This window comes from Echinops telfairi, unplaced genomic scaffold (assembly GCF_000313985.2).
Source record: "Echinops telfairi isolate 266 unplaced genomic scaffold, ASM31398v2 ScPeMD7_2573;HRSCAF=3158, whole genome shotgun sequence".
NCBI lineage: Eukaryota > Metazoa > Chordata > Mammalia > Afrosoricida > Tenrecidae > Echinops > Echinops telfairi.
Genome location: NW_022106471.1, coordinates 16650309 through 16664113, shown reverse-complemented (window position 1 = coordinate 16664113; position 13805 = coordinate 16650309). Strand labels below are relative to the sequence as shown.

At 53.4% G+C, this 13805-nt stretch overlaps 1 long non-coding RNA gene across 1 annotated transcript in view; it reads right to left on the bottom strand.

The window, feature by feature from the left end:
* Window positions 1-13597, bottom strand: part of LOC123522155 — a 50586-nt gene extending 36989 nt beyond the window's left edge. Inside the window, exons 1-2 of the long non-coding RNA XR_006680445.1 lie at window positions 13417-13597; window positions 6575-6663 (exon numbers count right to left, since the gene is read on the bottom strand). This is a non-coding gene — a long non-coding RNA (uncharacterized LOC123522155). The remainder of the gene's footprint in view (window positions 1-6574; window positions 6664-13416) is intronic.
* Between the last annotated feature and the right edge of the window lie 208 nt (window positions 13598-13805).

Genomic DNA, 13805 nt, shown 5'->3' with positions numbered 1-13805 from the left:
AGCGGGGAGGGAGGGGAAAAATGAGGACCTAATGTCAGGGGTTTAAGTAGAGAGAAAATGTTTTGAGAAACGATGTACAAATGCGCTTTACACAACTGATGTGTGTATGGATTATGATAAGAGTTGTATGAGCCCCTAATAAAACAATTTAAAAAATAAAATAAATAAAGAGGATCTGGGGCCAGTAGGCTCGGGGACTGTTACGGCTTCAACAGTAAGCCTGGATTCTTTGAGAATTAGATGATCTGGTCCACATTTTTCTCCCTTCCTACCAGGCACCATCTCTTGTGACCCAGAATGAGCCAACTTTTATCAATAAACACTCGTATTAAATTCCCAGAAACCAAACCCACGGCCATCAAGTCACTGCTGACGCATGGGGCTCACATGGGCTGTCTGTGGCTGTGACTCTTTACAGGAACCAACAGCCTCAACTTTCACCTGCGGAGCGGCTGGTGGGTTTGAACTGCCCTCCTCACAGGAAGCCACCTCGCAGTTGAACTAACCCAACAAACAGCATCACCAGGGCCCCTCCTTTGAAGAAGTTGTTGGCAAGTAGGCACGTCAGGAGAGCAAATGTCAGGACCCAAACAATCTGTCTCAGCTGTGTTTGCTGCCCAAATGGCACAGAGCCCCAGCAAGGGTCATTCCACTTCAGAAACCAAAGCAGCTTCCAGCTACACGTTTAAAAAAACCAAAGGCATATGCCAACTGGGAAGGTTCTTGGGGCCAGTGAGATTTGGCTGCCTGGGTCACACAGACAATAGAAACATAACAAAGATGAGGAGTCTCAGCCCGGGGCTGCAGAGATGGCTCCTGGGTTGTTTTCCTTTGCACCTGTGCTGGCTACGTGGCTGCAGCATTCTGGGAACTTCTGCAGCCCTGCTCCCTCTTCCCACACATTCCTCTGGCCGATCTGCTTGTAAATGTTTGCTGTGACCTTAACCTGCAGCTTTGCGACCGGGACGCCCTGAGCTCATGTGTCTAGTCACCCAGTGCCCGTGCTGGGGGCTGACACCTTCCTGCCCATAGCTCCTGCTCCTGGCGTCCTGCTTGCTTTCTCCAAGATTTCTCTGTTCTGAGAGGCCCGTTCCAGAGCATTCGTGAAGACAAAGATAACTTGTTAGTTTTCCTTTTTTTCCGTAACTGCTCTGCGCCTCTCACAGAGGAGGTGCTCAGTAAATATTTTTAGCAAACCCATCTCCTCATCGTGAAGCACATTCCCGTGTCTCTGAGCCCTTGCTGAAACCTTGCTTCCTGCCAAGAACACACTCCTTGCTCTTTTCCATTTATGTAAATCCTGACCACCACTGGGGACCAAAGTCAAGTCCTCTGGCTTCCAGAGAAGTACCTCTTCTCCTGGCATCTCACATACTATTTCAACAAAGACCTACCACGAATATTTTATTTTATTAAATACATGCATTCACACATTTTAATTTTATGAAATGCATTTATTTGTTACTTTATTAAATGGGATATACATACATACATACATACATACATACATATATATATATATATATATTCTGTGTCTCATTTAGACTGCAGTCCTATGGGTGCCATTGGACTGAGGCTGACCCAGGTGAAAAGGGGGCCCAGTATCAAAGCAGCCAGGCTGCTTCCAAGTCAGACCCGGCACTAACCAGTGAAAGATGCCAACACGAAGGAAGAATCTAAGTGAGTGGTTTGGGATTAGAGGCAGGGGCCTCTGGTGAGAGTGGTCAGTGGTCAGTGGAAAGGCATGGACTCGCGCCTGGCTGGTCCCTGTCTCTTCCAGAAGGGTAGCCTGCCTTTAAGGCGATGCTCTCAAGCTCAGCACTGACATGCCACCGAGAGACAGCTGGAGTGCTCGCCACAGCGCTCCCCTCACAAAGCCGCCATCCAAAACGTACCCTAACAAGGAGCGGGGTGCGCAAGAGGAAGAAGCAATACAACTGTTTTCTTCATCTGCTTCCCACTGACGGTTCAGAAGCCAGAAGACCAAGTCCACACCCACCCCGACCCCCGAGACTGCGCAATGAGCCCCACGCCGTCCATGCGCTCACTGCTGCCTGCCTCTCCCTGGTAGCTCTCCAGTCCCCCAGCACACAGATCTCACCTGCTCTTTGTATCTCCCACTGAGGAAGAGGCGCTGCTCTACTGTCCCCCAGAGTGGACACTGATGGTCGCAGTGGGCTGCTCGCCAGGGCTCTGAGCAAGAATCCCCAGGGTTAGCAAGGATGGATTGGACCCCCTCTCTGGGCTCCACTGTTCTGTCTTAGTCTTCCATTTCACATGATGGTCGTGTTCCTGAAACCCCAACTGTAAAGAGCCCTGGTGGCGTAATGGTTACATGTCAAGACGGCTGCTACGAGGTCGACAGTTCAAAAGCACCAACTGCCCACAGGACAAAGGCAGGCTCTCTACTCCTGACAGAGACCCACAGGCCAGTTCAATTCTATCCAACAGGAGTCAACTTGATGGCATTGAGTGACCCCCCCAACCACACCCAAGCCACCCAAAGCCAAATATACCAGGAAGAAAGCAGAATTCCCCCCAACAGGCCTCCTACTAGTCCCTGTCCACCCTTGGGGTGTTGAGAAGGTGAGCGCCCCCACCCATGCCTCTCAGTGATTCCCACAGCCATCGGCAAAGGAGCCCATGTTGGTGACCTCATCCAAGTCCTGCCGATCTCCCAAGTAGTGGACACCAGTCTGTGGTCATGGTGTGAGCGTGTCCTCCGCTGGGGACCCTCTCCTGTTTCTCACGGCAGAATCACAAAAGGAGGGAGAGCTGCTGCCCTTCTGTTCTCACCTGGCTGCTGCTTCTCATCACATGCACAGTTGGGAAATCCTATCAGGAGAACTCTAAACAGAAAACTAAGTACCCTTAAAAGCACCACCCTCATATACAAGAGTGAGAGAGTCTGCTACACTGGGTGACATCCAATGTCAGATCAACTGAGTGCAGTAGGAGGGGGCGCTGGGGGTGGGGGTAGCCCTTCCAGCAGAAGAATGAATCAAAATAAACAAATAAAATCCAAAACTGAAGAGGTGCACAGACTGTGCTAATAATCAGCAAGAAACAGAGTCCGGCCATGGCCCTAGTTGATACTCACCCTCATGAAGAGATCACTGAAGATATACATGCTATAGCAAAGTGTGCTGAAGACACCAGATGGTGCCCGGCTATCAAATAGAATCATGTCTGAGGTCTTAAAGGCTTGTCTTAAAACAAGCAGCCATCTATGTGAGGTATCAACCAAGTCCACATGGAGAAAGCACACAAGGTGTGTGATCCAAGAATTGTGAACAGTAAAATCCAAACCAAGAGGAGGGTGTGGTGGTTATATAATTGTTCATTTGAGAGGATTATGCGTGAAGGGGTAGAGTCTAGTCTGTCAATTGGATCATAGCCAATGAGGCTTCTGTGTGGATATGACCTTCTCCTGAGAATTCTGGAAAATCTGGTATTTCCTCCTTGGAGGTAGGACAGACTCTCTGCTCACACCCTGGGAGACAACACACATGGACCCACCCTGATGCAGAGACCCCTGCCAGCACTGAGATATTTCCAATGACACTGGATCCGAAGACTTTCTACCCACTGACTACTCGGCGTCATTGCATGTGTTTTGTGAGTCTGAAGAGGACTTTATAGATTGGTAGCAGACATATGGGCTAATATCGGACTTATGGACTTGATCTGGACTGGGCTGGGATGTTTTCTCAATGCTCAACTGCTCTTGCATATTCACCTGTCCCTTAAATACATATGCATGCTTATAAATTTGTTTCTCTAGTCTACCCAGACTAACACAGAGGGACTGGCATCAGAATTTAAATTATGAACACCTGGCTTGCAGAAGGTTATGGATGACAGTGGGAGCCTAAAATCCATTTGCAGGGTCCCCACATGACAAAACCTCCGATCAATCCTCTCACATCTAGGGATGTGAATAGTCTTGCTAACAGGCAGAGAGCACTGTAAAGTTAATTATGGCAGATATGGTTAGGTTAAAATGTAGCACTTTAGCATTTGATCTCATTTTAAATTATTTCCAGTTTTTAATATTCTCTTTCTTTTCTATGGAGGTTTTTCTCTGTTTTAGTTTGTCATATTGACGGGTTGGATTTGTTGCTGTTGTTATTGTTTCTTGTTCTGAATGTTTTTCTGTATATGAAGTCCCAGATCAATAAATCAAGAGAGACAGGACCGAAATTAACAATTACCTAAGGGCATCGCAGGAGGAGGTTGTGGGGAAATGAAGAGCTGACAACAGCGATTACGAGAAAGAAGAAAATGTTCTAAAATTGTGACGATGACTGCACAACTCTTCTCCATATGACTGGATTGTTAAATGGTATGAAGTGCGAAGTACATGCCAATAAAACTATTTTAAAAAAAGAAAGAGTCAGGCTTAAGGGCAGAGAGAGGCCACCGCACTGCAACACTCTGGAGGCATTTTCTCCATAGACAAGCTGGCCCCGGCTCATCATCCCTGGTCCAGGGAGCCGCTGACGGTGTTATCGCTGAGCAAACAAAAAGCAGTCTCCCATCAGCCCCAGGCTGACCCAGCACTGGCTACCCTTGCAGGAACCATCCCTCTGGGTCCACATGCCCTGCACAGAGGCCCCGCAGGGGCTGATACAGCTGCCAGATGGGAGAGGAAAGATTTGCTCTCGGTCCCTCCGGCCAGAACACACGGCAATACCCGGATTCAGCTCCTCCATACCAAGCTCGGAGCTCAGAATCACAGGGCCTTGGGTCAAGGCAGGAAGGGAGGGACTCCTGCGAGCCTCCCCCAGGCTCATTCATCCCTTTCAAGAGGAAGTGGGCGCACAAAACCCCGTCCACCTCCCCGCCCACTCTATTATCCCGAGGGACGCCCAGGATTGACCCACACTGGCCCTTGTTCTCCATGATGCTGCCAGAGGGCTACTGATGCCCACTCCTTTCTGCCAAAGCTGCTTCTGATGAAACGCATCTCTAACGATGGGTTTATACAAAAGAGGCCCCACCCAGCTCAGCCAAAGGGAGAGGACGGGTGCGTGACAAGGCTTCTTATTTTAGGAAACCTCTCAATTTTCCATCAGCACAACCTGGACCTCTGTCCAGTGTGACCCTGGAGAGAGGAAGAAGTGGGGGGCGACCTCACCAGAGAGGCTCACGGGCTCTGGGAAGAGCTGGCCTCAGCTCCTCTGAGCTCACACTAGAGCAAAGGTACAGTGACTGGGTCCCCTTCTCCCACTCCAACTCCCACCCCCACTCCCAGGGGGCTATGAACCCACCAGTGGGTGGGCTGTGCTGTGCTGTCCCTTACCTTCACAAAGCTCTGAAGGTCAACCGACCTAAACACAACCACCCAGAGAGGAGGAAGTGACCCTGTGCAGTAGATGTGTGACCATGAGAAAATGAGAGCAAAGCCTACTCCGTAACCTATCACAGTCACTGAGCCAAGATTCCCCGAAATTTGGTACTTAAGACCTGGTAATCCCCTTGATGAGCTCCTCTCAGGGGTGCAGCCTAACACCAAGATACACAGGAAAACCCTGCTTCCTTTCTGCTGGCTCTGGCTCCTGCATCTAATCCAATCTGGGCATGAACCAATGGCCTGCCTTACTGCCTGCTGACCTTGAGTTCATTCGCCTCTGTTAGGTAGCCAGAGTAAGGCAGGGAGTTGTCCCCCCTGCCCCAGGCCTGCGCAGACCCCCGAGACTAGAGGAGGATGGAAAGGAAATCAGGCAACCATTGGACACCTATGAAGACCCCTAACTAAGGATACTCCATTTCAAGCCCCCAAGCCAGGTGGGAGGGACACCTGGGCGGTCCAAACTAGGCCCAGGCCCATCACATCACCCAGGCGGGCTTAACACGGCCAATGGTGTCACACAATACCTTCAACCCCGCCTTCCCCAGCCAGGCGGTGGGTGAGAAAAAAGGCAGGGAGCATGCTGCTGGGGAAACACCCCTTGTTGAGACCCTTCTCTTGTCCAGGGACCCTCCGCTTTACCAATGTGGTGCCGTTTCCCAGGGGCTGGCCGCCTGGTAACATATCCAAAATGTGTGAGATGAAGTTCTGGTTGAGGGACTTAACTCATGTTCTTTTCCAATGCTCTCTGAACGTGGAGAAGACAGAGGCGCATGAAGGGGCAAGGTTGGGGTTGTAGGGTGAAAGGGGCAGGATTCCCCAGTGAATGAATGTTGCATAGTATGGCCCTGCTAGCCGTGAAGAATAAGCAGGTGCATTGCCAGGATGGGAAGAGGCTTCTGGCATCACCTTCCCTGCTCCGTTCCTCACTCATGCTGTCGTTCATTCTCTTGACACGGCTCCCCAGTAACTCTCTATGACTACCCTGTGTTGTTCACGAAAAACCTACCAATGTGACCCCCTTGAGAGTCCCCCAGATACCATAACCCAAGCCGGCTTCTTGGCCTTGAACGTAACTGGCCCGAGGCTGAGACAAATATATTACTGATAAAGCTGCCCACAGGCACCCGCCACTCGCCGAGACGCTGAAGCATCCTGCGTTCACAGTAAGCCTGGGTGTATGTGAACCGCAACCCTCATAGCAATCTTTGTTTTACGTACCTTCCTTTGATCAAGCGCTCATCTGTGATCCAGCGTCCCCTTACAAATGCAAGTTTCTGGAACGGCAACCCACTGCGCTGGGGAGGGGGCTGTAAGGAAGGGCAAAGGGAAGACTGTCACACCACTTTTGGAAATATACCGGGGAGAAAGGCAGTCCCTCTCACGTAATCATCACAGCTTCCACCTACTGACGCTCTCGACAGTGTGCATGAGGGCTTACTGGGAATTTTGCAAAGGCAAGTCTGGCTGTCGACCCTTAGTCTCACCTGATTAAAAAAACTGTCGTGGTTTTTTTTTAATCATGTATTTTACTTATTTTGCTGTTGTTGTTGAAAATCTACACCGCAGATCACACACTAAGTCAACAGCTTCTGCCTCACCCCGAGTTTCTAGCCCGCGCCTGCAGGCTCAGGTGGCCCTGTGTAGTCCCTGCTTTAAGAATCATCTTCGGCTCGGCCCCTCCCACCACACATTGCCTCAAGACTGAAGCAATTTTAGGAGCTAAAGCCAAAGTGCTGCACTTGTCAAATTAAGTGTGTGGCAAATTAAGAGTGTGAATGTGCGCTCCTCTCAGGCCTTTTCCAACCAGGCCGTAAGATGTCCGACCAGGCTAAGCTGTAGGCCCTGGATGACGTGCTGGGGCAGCCAAAGGAGAGAGGGTCAGTGGTTTCCGGAGAATGAATCGAGATTTTCCAAGTTATAGTCTCTGCGTGGGCCCTGGGCCAGGGCAGCATACTGCAGTGTGATTACAGAGAGCAATCTAAAAATCAATGTTTGAACAAGCAGCCAGCGCAGCAGCTAGGAAAACAGCCAACCAATGGGCTCTCTCCCCACTGGGATTCAGGTAGCCACCACAACCTTCCTCCCCAGCAGCACAAAACAGCGAACTTTTCAACCCAAAGCAGTGCCTCAGAAGCACTGAGAGAAAAGAAACCACCGAAACTCGGGAGGCTTTCATAAAACCCTCTGGAGCCGCTGCTACAAAAAGTCCCAGCTCGAGCTCATCACCGCCAGCGCCAGCCATGGGTTGCTGCTCTCAGGTGCTGCTGAGCTGGCCCCGAGTCCGGGAGGCCAGACAGCCTTCGAGCGAGACGCCGCCTGGCCCGGGCCATCCTCATCACTGTGGTTAGGTCTGCACCCGTTAGGTTTCTCAGGTGGGAAATACCTCGGTTCTTGGCTTTGCCCAAGAAGGAATTCGTGCTGAAGCCTGGTTTGTGATCCAGGTGGGCTTTTATAAAGGATAGAAGAAGTTTCAGGTTTTACAGTCTCAAAAGACTACACGCTATTTCAGGGAAACGTGCCAAACCTCGTGTAAGCCATGCTGGGGCCCACAGCTGAACACGGGCAACCTCGTGGGACTGCTCACCCACACGTGGTGACCTGAGGCCAGAGAGACCTCGGCACTGCCAAGCAGGTGCAGGAGTAGGGTCCCAGGGGAGAGGGCCGAAGGCTGAAGAAAAAAGAGGGCTGGTTGTCCCACTGCTAAGATATTTAAAGCCTCTGGCTGGGGAGGCATGGTTGATGGTATTGGTTGACCCCACTGGCTGAATTAAGCCCACCTGAGTGAGGTCATGAGCCTGGGCCTAGTTTGGGCCGTGCAGGGCTAACACGTGTGTGTGTGTGTGTGTGTGTGTGTGTGTGTGTGTGTGTGTGTGTGTACGTGTGTGCGTGTGTGCGTGTGTGTTGGGGCAGGGGCAGGGAGCTGAATTTGAGCATGCCCAATTAGTCTTTATGGCTAGCTAAGGCTCACCTGATTTTTCTTCCCAACCTCCTGGAGGGGCCTTCAGGCATGGAGAGGCACAACTCTGTCCCTATCCTGCTACCTAACAAGCCCCTTGTTGCAGGCACTGTGTCAATCCATCTTGGTGAAGGTGCTCTTTCTCTCCGACCCTTTATTCACCAAGCATGGTCCTAATTAGATCGTGACGGTGAGGAAGAGGAACGAGCTGCTGTGCCCACATTATTGGCATCGTCCCACTACGGCCCGACTACCACGGCTTTAGCGCTGACTCAGCCTAGGCTGGTCTGCAGTTCTGCCATCCAGTGATGGTGGGGGCTGACTGCTGCTCGGTCGGTTCCACTGCGTGGCGGCCCACGCACAACAGAAGGAACCACTGCCCAGTCCCGAGGCCTCTCCGTGACCGTCGGCTTGCTCAGGTCCACTCTGTCCACCATTGCAGACCTGAGTGCTCCCACCCTACAGACGGTAATCGACTGCGACTCACAGGTTTCCCGTTGGCTGCTTTTCAGAAGTAGACCGTGAGGCCTTTCTTCCCAGCCCGTCTTAATCTAGCAGCTCTGCTGCAACCTGTGCACCATGGTGACCCTGTGGGTCACTGAAACGCTAGTCTTGTTCGACAGTGTCGGGTTTGGGAGGACCAGGAGATGGGATCAAAGGAGAGTCTCACAGAAGCACAAACTCTTAGTGGACAAGAGCCAACTGAGCATTTCCTCTCTGCTGAGTCCCAGTCCCTCCACGGGAACCATTGGGGCTGGCGCTGCCCTGGTGACCACAAGGGTCTTGGCTTTGTCAACTCCTCCACCAGGACCCCTCCCTGAGATCTTTGAGTTGGGCTCCATTTGAAAATTACCCGGGTGTCCCAAGACCCCGTGTCACACCAGGACCTTTGGTGAAATTTTCCAGGTCAAGGTCAGCTGGACCAGGGCTGGTTCCATTACAGCATCAGTGGGTCTCAACCTGTGGGTCGCAACCCCTTTGGGGGTCGAATGACCCTTTCACAGGGGTAGCCTAATACAGCCCGCATAGCAGATAGTTACATTATGATTCATAACAGTAGCAAAATTACAGTTATGAAGTAGCAACAAAAATAATTTTTGGTTGGGGGTCAGCACAACATGAGGAACAGTATTAAAGGATCACGGCATTAGGAAGGTTGAGAACCACTGTTAGAGGATCCAGGCCCCACTGGGTGCCTGCCAAGTCGGCCTACCAGGAAATGAATGCTAGAGGCTAGTTAGGAGATGTATTAACTGAAGAAGAGAACACCACAATTCTATAAACCCAGAGGCTATGTGTCCTGCACACAGGGGCAGGGTGTGCATACCGAGAGCCAGCTCAGGGGGTCTCCCCTTGGGACGGAGCAGGAAGACCCGGACACCTGGGAGACAACCAGCACTTAATAACTTGACCAGGCAATGCCTTCCTCCATGCTCCCAGCAAGCCACGATTCCCTGAGAAGACATCACCTCTGATGGCTACAGCCTGCTAGCAAGGCCCTGCCTGAACTGTCTGTCACACCTACCTCTCCTCACCTCACAAGAGGGGAAAAGAAAGGTTTCTTTCCTGCTACTGAGGGCCCACAGCAGAGATGCTTCAAGGCCCAAGCTGACCTGAGCTCCCTGGTGGCGGCACATGGGTGACATGGCCCCTGTGGACTCGAGGGTCCTCTGCTCACACAGACCCCTCCTGCAGCTCCCCAGGCCCTAAGGCCATGTGGGCAGGGTGAGATCAGGGGTGCTGGCCTCCCCTGCACCGTGTGTTCCTCCTTACCGCCTGACAAGCATCCTGTACCTTTTCATAGTCCCTGCCAACCTTGGAGAACGGAGGTTACGTGAAAATATATCGCCCACCCCCCCACCCCCGGGGCAGTTCTAGCCTGTCCCGTAGACTCACTGTGACAGCACTGACTCCAGTGCAGTGAGTTTGGTTCCAGGTCAGGGAACCCTGGCAGCATAGTGGTTATGAGTTTCTTAGGCTGTCCACCGCAAGGTCTGCAGTTTGAAACCACCAGCCGCTTTTCCGGAGAAAGACGAGGCTTTCTGTTCCCATACAGAATTACAGTCTCAGAAGCCCACGGGTCTGTTCTGTTCTGCCCTCTCGGGTCGCCGTGTGTTGGGATGGCCTGGGTGGTGGTGGGTTGGGTTTAGTGGGATCCTGTTCCCTTCCTCTGGGACCATCCAGCCTGCATACACAGCCTCTCAGGGCAGGAGCGTGCCGCCTGCCCGCTCTCCTCCGGCATTCTGAGGACCCGGCTCTTTGCAGGGCTCCTGGATGAAATGCATAGGAGCCGAGGGAAGGTGTGCAGGGAGGCATGTGGCACAAACCACACCGATTGTTGTCCAGTCTGCTCACGGTGGGGCCTCTGCGCACCTCTGTCCAGAAGCACAGCTGCAGGCTTTCGCCCGAGGCCCTTCTGTGGGAACGTGTACCTCCAATGGACTTCACCGTGCAAGTCCTCCTCACAGATGCCCAGTGCACAGAGCCGCCCGCCGCGGGCCCGGGGCGGGAAGTCCTTCAGGGAGCAGAAAGCTGCAGACCAGCGGGCGCTTCAGCCTGCTGCCCGGCTTGCTTGCTGTCTGATGGTTTGTGGGCCGCCCACCGTTATTTGGCAGGCACTGGTCCTCTCTGTCAAGCTCACTTCCGTGGTTTCGGCCCCAAGAGGACAACTTTTCAGAAAAGGGTCATCCGAGGTCCCCCCTGGCTGATGGACATCAAGCTTGGCCAACAGGAGGCACCCCCTCTGCGGGAAGGGCAGGTAGGGGACTTCTGCTCCAGTGCCCTGGAGCGAGACAGGCCTGTGCTCCCCGGAGACCCCCTCCTCCTGGGCGCCCACTGCACAAGGCCTGCTTTCCTTTGACCCGTAGGGAGGTCATCTCGTCCTACCGATACAAGCCTCCGTGCCTCGACATCCCTTGCACATCTGTTAACAGTTCCGTTTTTAACAGTCTCTCTGTTTGAACCATCTGGGATGCATTATTATTCCTGCCAGGCCTCTGACTTCAGAATCAGAGACATTGCCCCTGCGTCTCCTCAGCTGACAGCACCAGCCTTGCCTTGGCCAGCCCTGGGAGCAGACAGAAAACAATATCCAGTGCTGATCAAGTTATCTTTGCAGCTGAGCTTCCACACTGCAAGCAAAGCCAGCTCTCCCCTCCGTCCCCCGCCCCCCTTTGACGCGTCTGTGGGGCAGCTCAGCGTGGGCTGCCAGCAAGCTGACATCAGGGTGGAAGAACACAGAGGTCTCAGAAGTCCGGCCTCTTCTGGAATCTACTGAGTCTGCTGACCCGCTGGGTTTGGCAAGAGCAACTTCAGTTGCAAGATGCTTAAATCACTTCTTTGTGCTTTCTGCTGTGTGACCAGGCGCCACGAAGAATCTGGGAACGCCGTCTGGGTTGGGCATTCTCCTTCCTCTCTTCCCTTTGCTCCGACTCAGAGGGGCCAGACCTAGGTGCTGGGAGGGAGACAGCCACGCTTGTTCATGGGCTGGGGCTGTGGGAGGTCTACAGCGGATCCCTTCATCAAATGGTGCTCCGAATGCCCCTGGCCCCCAGCCCCCCTGCTGCGCCACAGTGAGCACCCGGCTGATAACCACCCAGCACCTCCATGGAAGAGTCGGACCACCTGCTCCCAGGAGGAGAACTCAAAACCCCTGCTATCGAGTCAGTGCCAGCCCACTGTGGCCCTGCTGGACAGGGCAGGACCGTGCCCCTGTGGCTGCCAGGCTGTAATTTGTTACAAGGGCAGGTAGAGCATCTCACCCTTCTCCTGAGGCGCAGCTGGTGGGTCCCAACTGCTGACTTGCGGTTAAAAGCCCAATGGGAATCTCACTACATCAGGTAGGCAGCCTAGGCAACTGGACACCCCCTTACAGAAGGGTTGTGGGGAGGAGACGAGCCAGTCAGGGTGCAGGGTAGCAACGATGAAACATACAACTTTCCTCTAGTTATTAAATGCTTCCTCCCCCCACTATCATGATCCCAATTCTACCTTACAAATCTGGCTAGACCAGAGCATGTACACTGGTACAGATAGGAACTGGAAACACAGGGAATCCAGGACAGATAAACCCCTTCAGGACCAGTGGTGAGAGTGGCAATACCAGGAGGGTGGAGGGAAGGTGGGGGAGAAAGGGGGAACCAATTACAATGATCTACCCATGACCCCCTCCCAGGGGGATGGACAACAAAAAAGTGGATAAAGGGAGACATCGGTCAGCATAAGACATGAAAAAATAATAACTTATAAATGAACAAGGGTTGGTGAGGGAGGGAAATGAGCAGCTGATGCCAAGGGCTCAAGTAGAAAGCAAATGTTTTGAGTGATGATGGCAACACATGTACAGATGCACTTGACACAATGGATGGTGTATGGACTGTGATACGAGCTGGACGAGCCCCAGTAAGACGATTACAAAGAAGAATGCAGCCTAGACACGCTGTGGCAGCCCGCCCTCTTCCGTATGGTGGCCGTGGGTTGGAGTGGATGTGACGTCCCACAACCAACGCCCCTCCCTCCGCCTCTGACAGCAGTTTCCCCTCTCTAACTCGCTTGCTTCGGGGGCTACCTCACACGGGGAGCCTCAGTCCCCCCCTCATTTGCCCTTTCGTACCTCCAGCTCTGGGTCTGGTCTACCCAGTCCCCGGCAGTGAGTCCGACCCCTCACTCGTCACTCACAGGGCAGGGGGGACCCTGGGCCCCGGGGAACAGTGACCAAACGCTGCCTTGGCCCTCCAAGCTCTCTGGTGCAGGGAGGAAAGCCAGCGAACAGACTCACCGCCTGAGCCTGGTGCCGCAGGGAAGTTCAGGGGCGTCCCAGGAACCCTGTGAGGGGAGGCCAGGGCAGGCCGTGGCTCGGCCTCCAAAGGTGAGTTTCCAGGAGGAGGATTACGTTCTCAGCTGGCCTATTTTCCACACCTGGGAGGAAATGGGCTCCCTACGTAAGTGAGGACACCTGAGTGACGACGCTCAAACGGCAGCTCTGCTCGGCCCTCTGCCCAGGTGGGGTCACCATTACACTGGCAGTTCCCCTCCAGCCCTGCGGGGGTGCTGGGAGTCACGGAGGCGGGTCTCCTCCAGCACCCACCGGTCTGCAGGTCCTCACCTGGCTTGGTCACCTCTCATCTCCGGGAGCCTTGGTTCCTCTTCAGGGCCGCCCTCTGCGTCTGCCTCGCTCACAAAGCAGGGTGTGGGGGACCACGTGGAAAGGATTTCTGTGACTCGGCATTCACTCCTGGTCAGGGGTGGAGAGAACAGGGAGGGACGTGAGTTATTAAAGTCCCAGGTACCTGCCCCAGAGGCCACCCCCAGTTCAGACCAGCTGGAATCTTGTCTAGACCGCCTCAAGGTGCTTCTCCCCCCTCAACCCAACCCTGCTCCTTTCCTTTCCCTCCCACAGTGCTCTCACCAAGACCCCTCCCCAGCCACACCCAACCAAACCCACCGCAGCTGTGTCTGTGCCTGTTCATCTCACTCCAAAAAACCTCGGTCGTC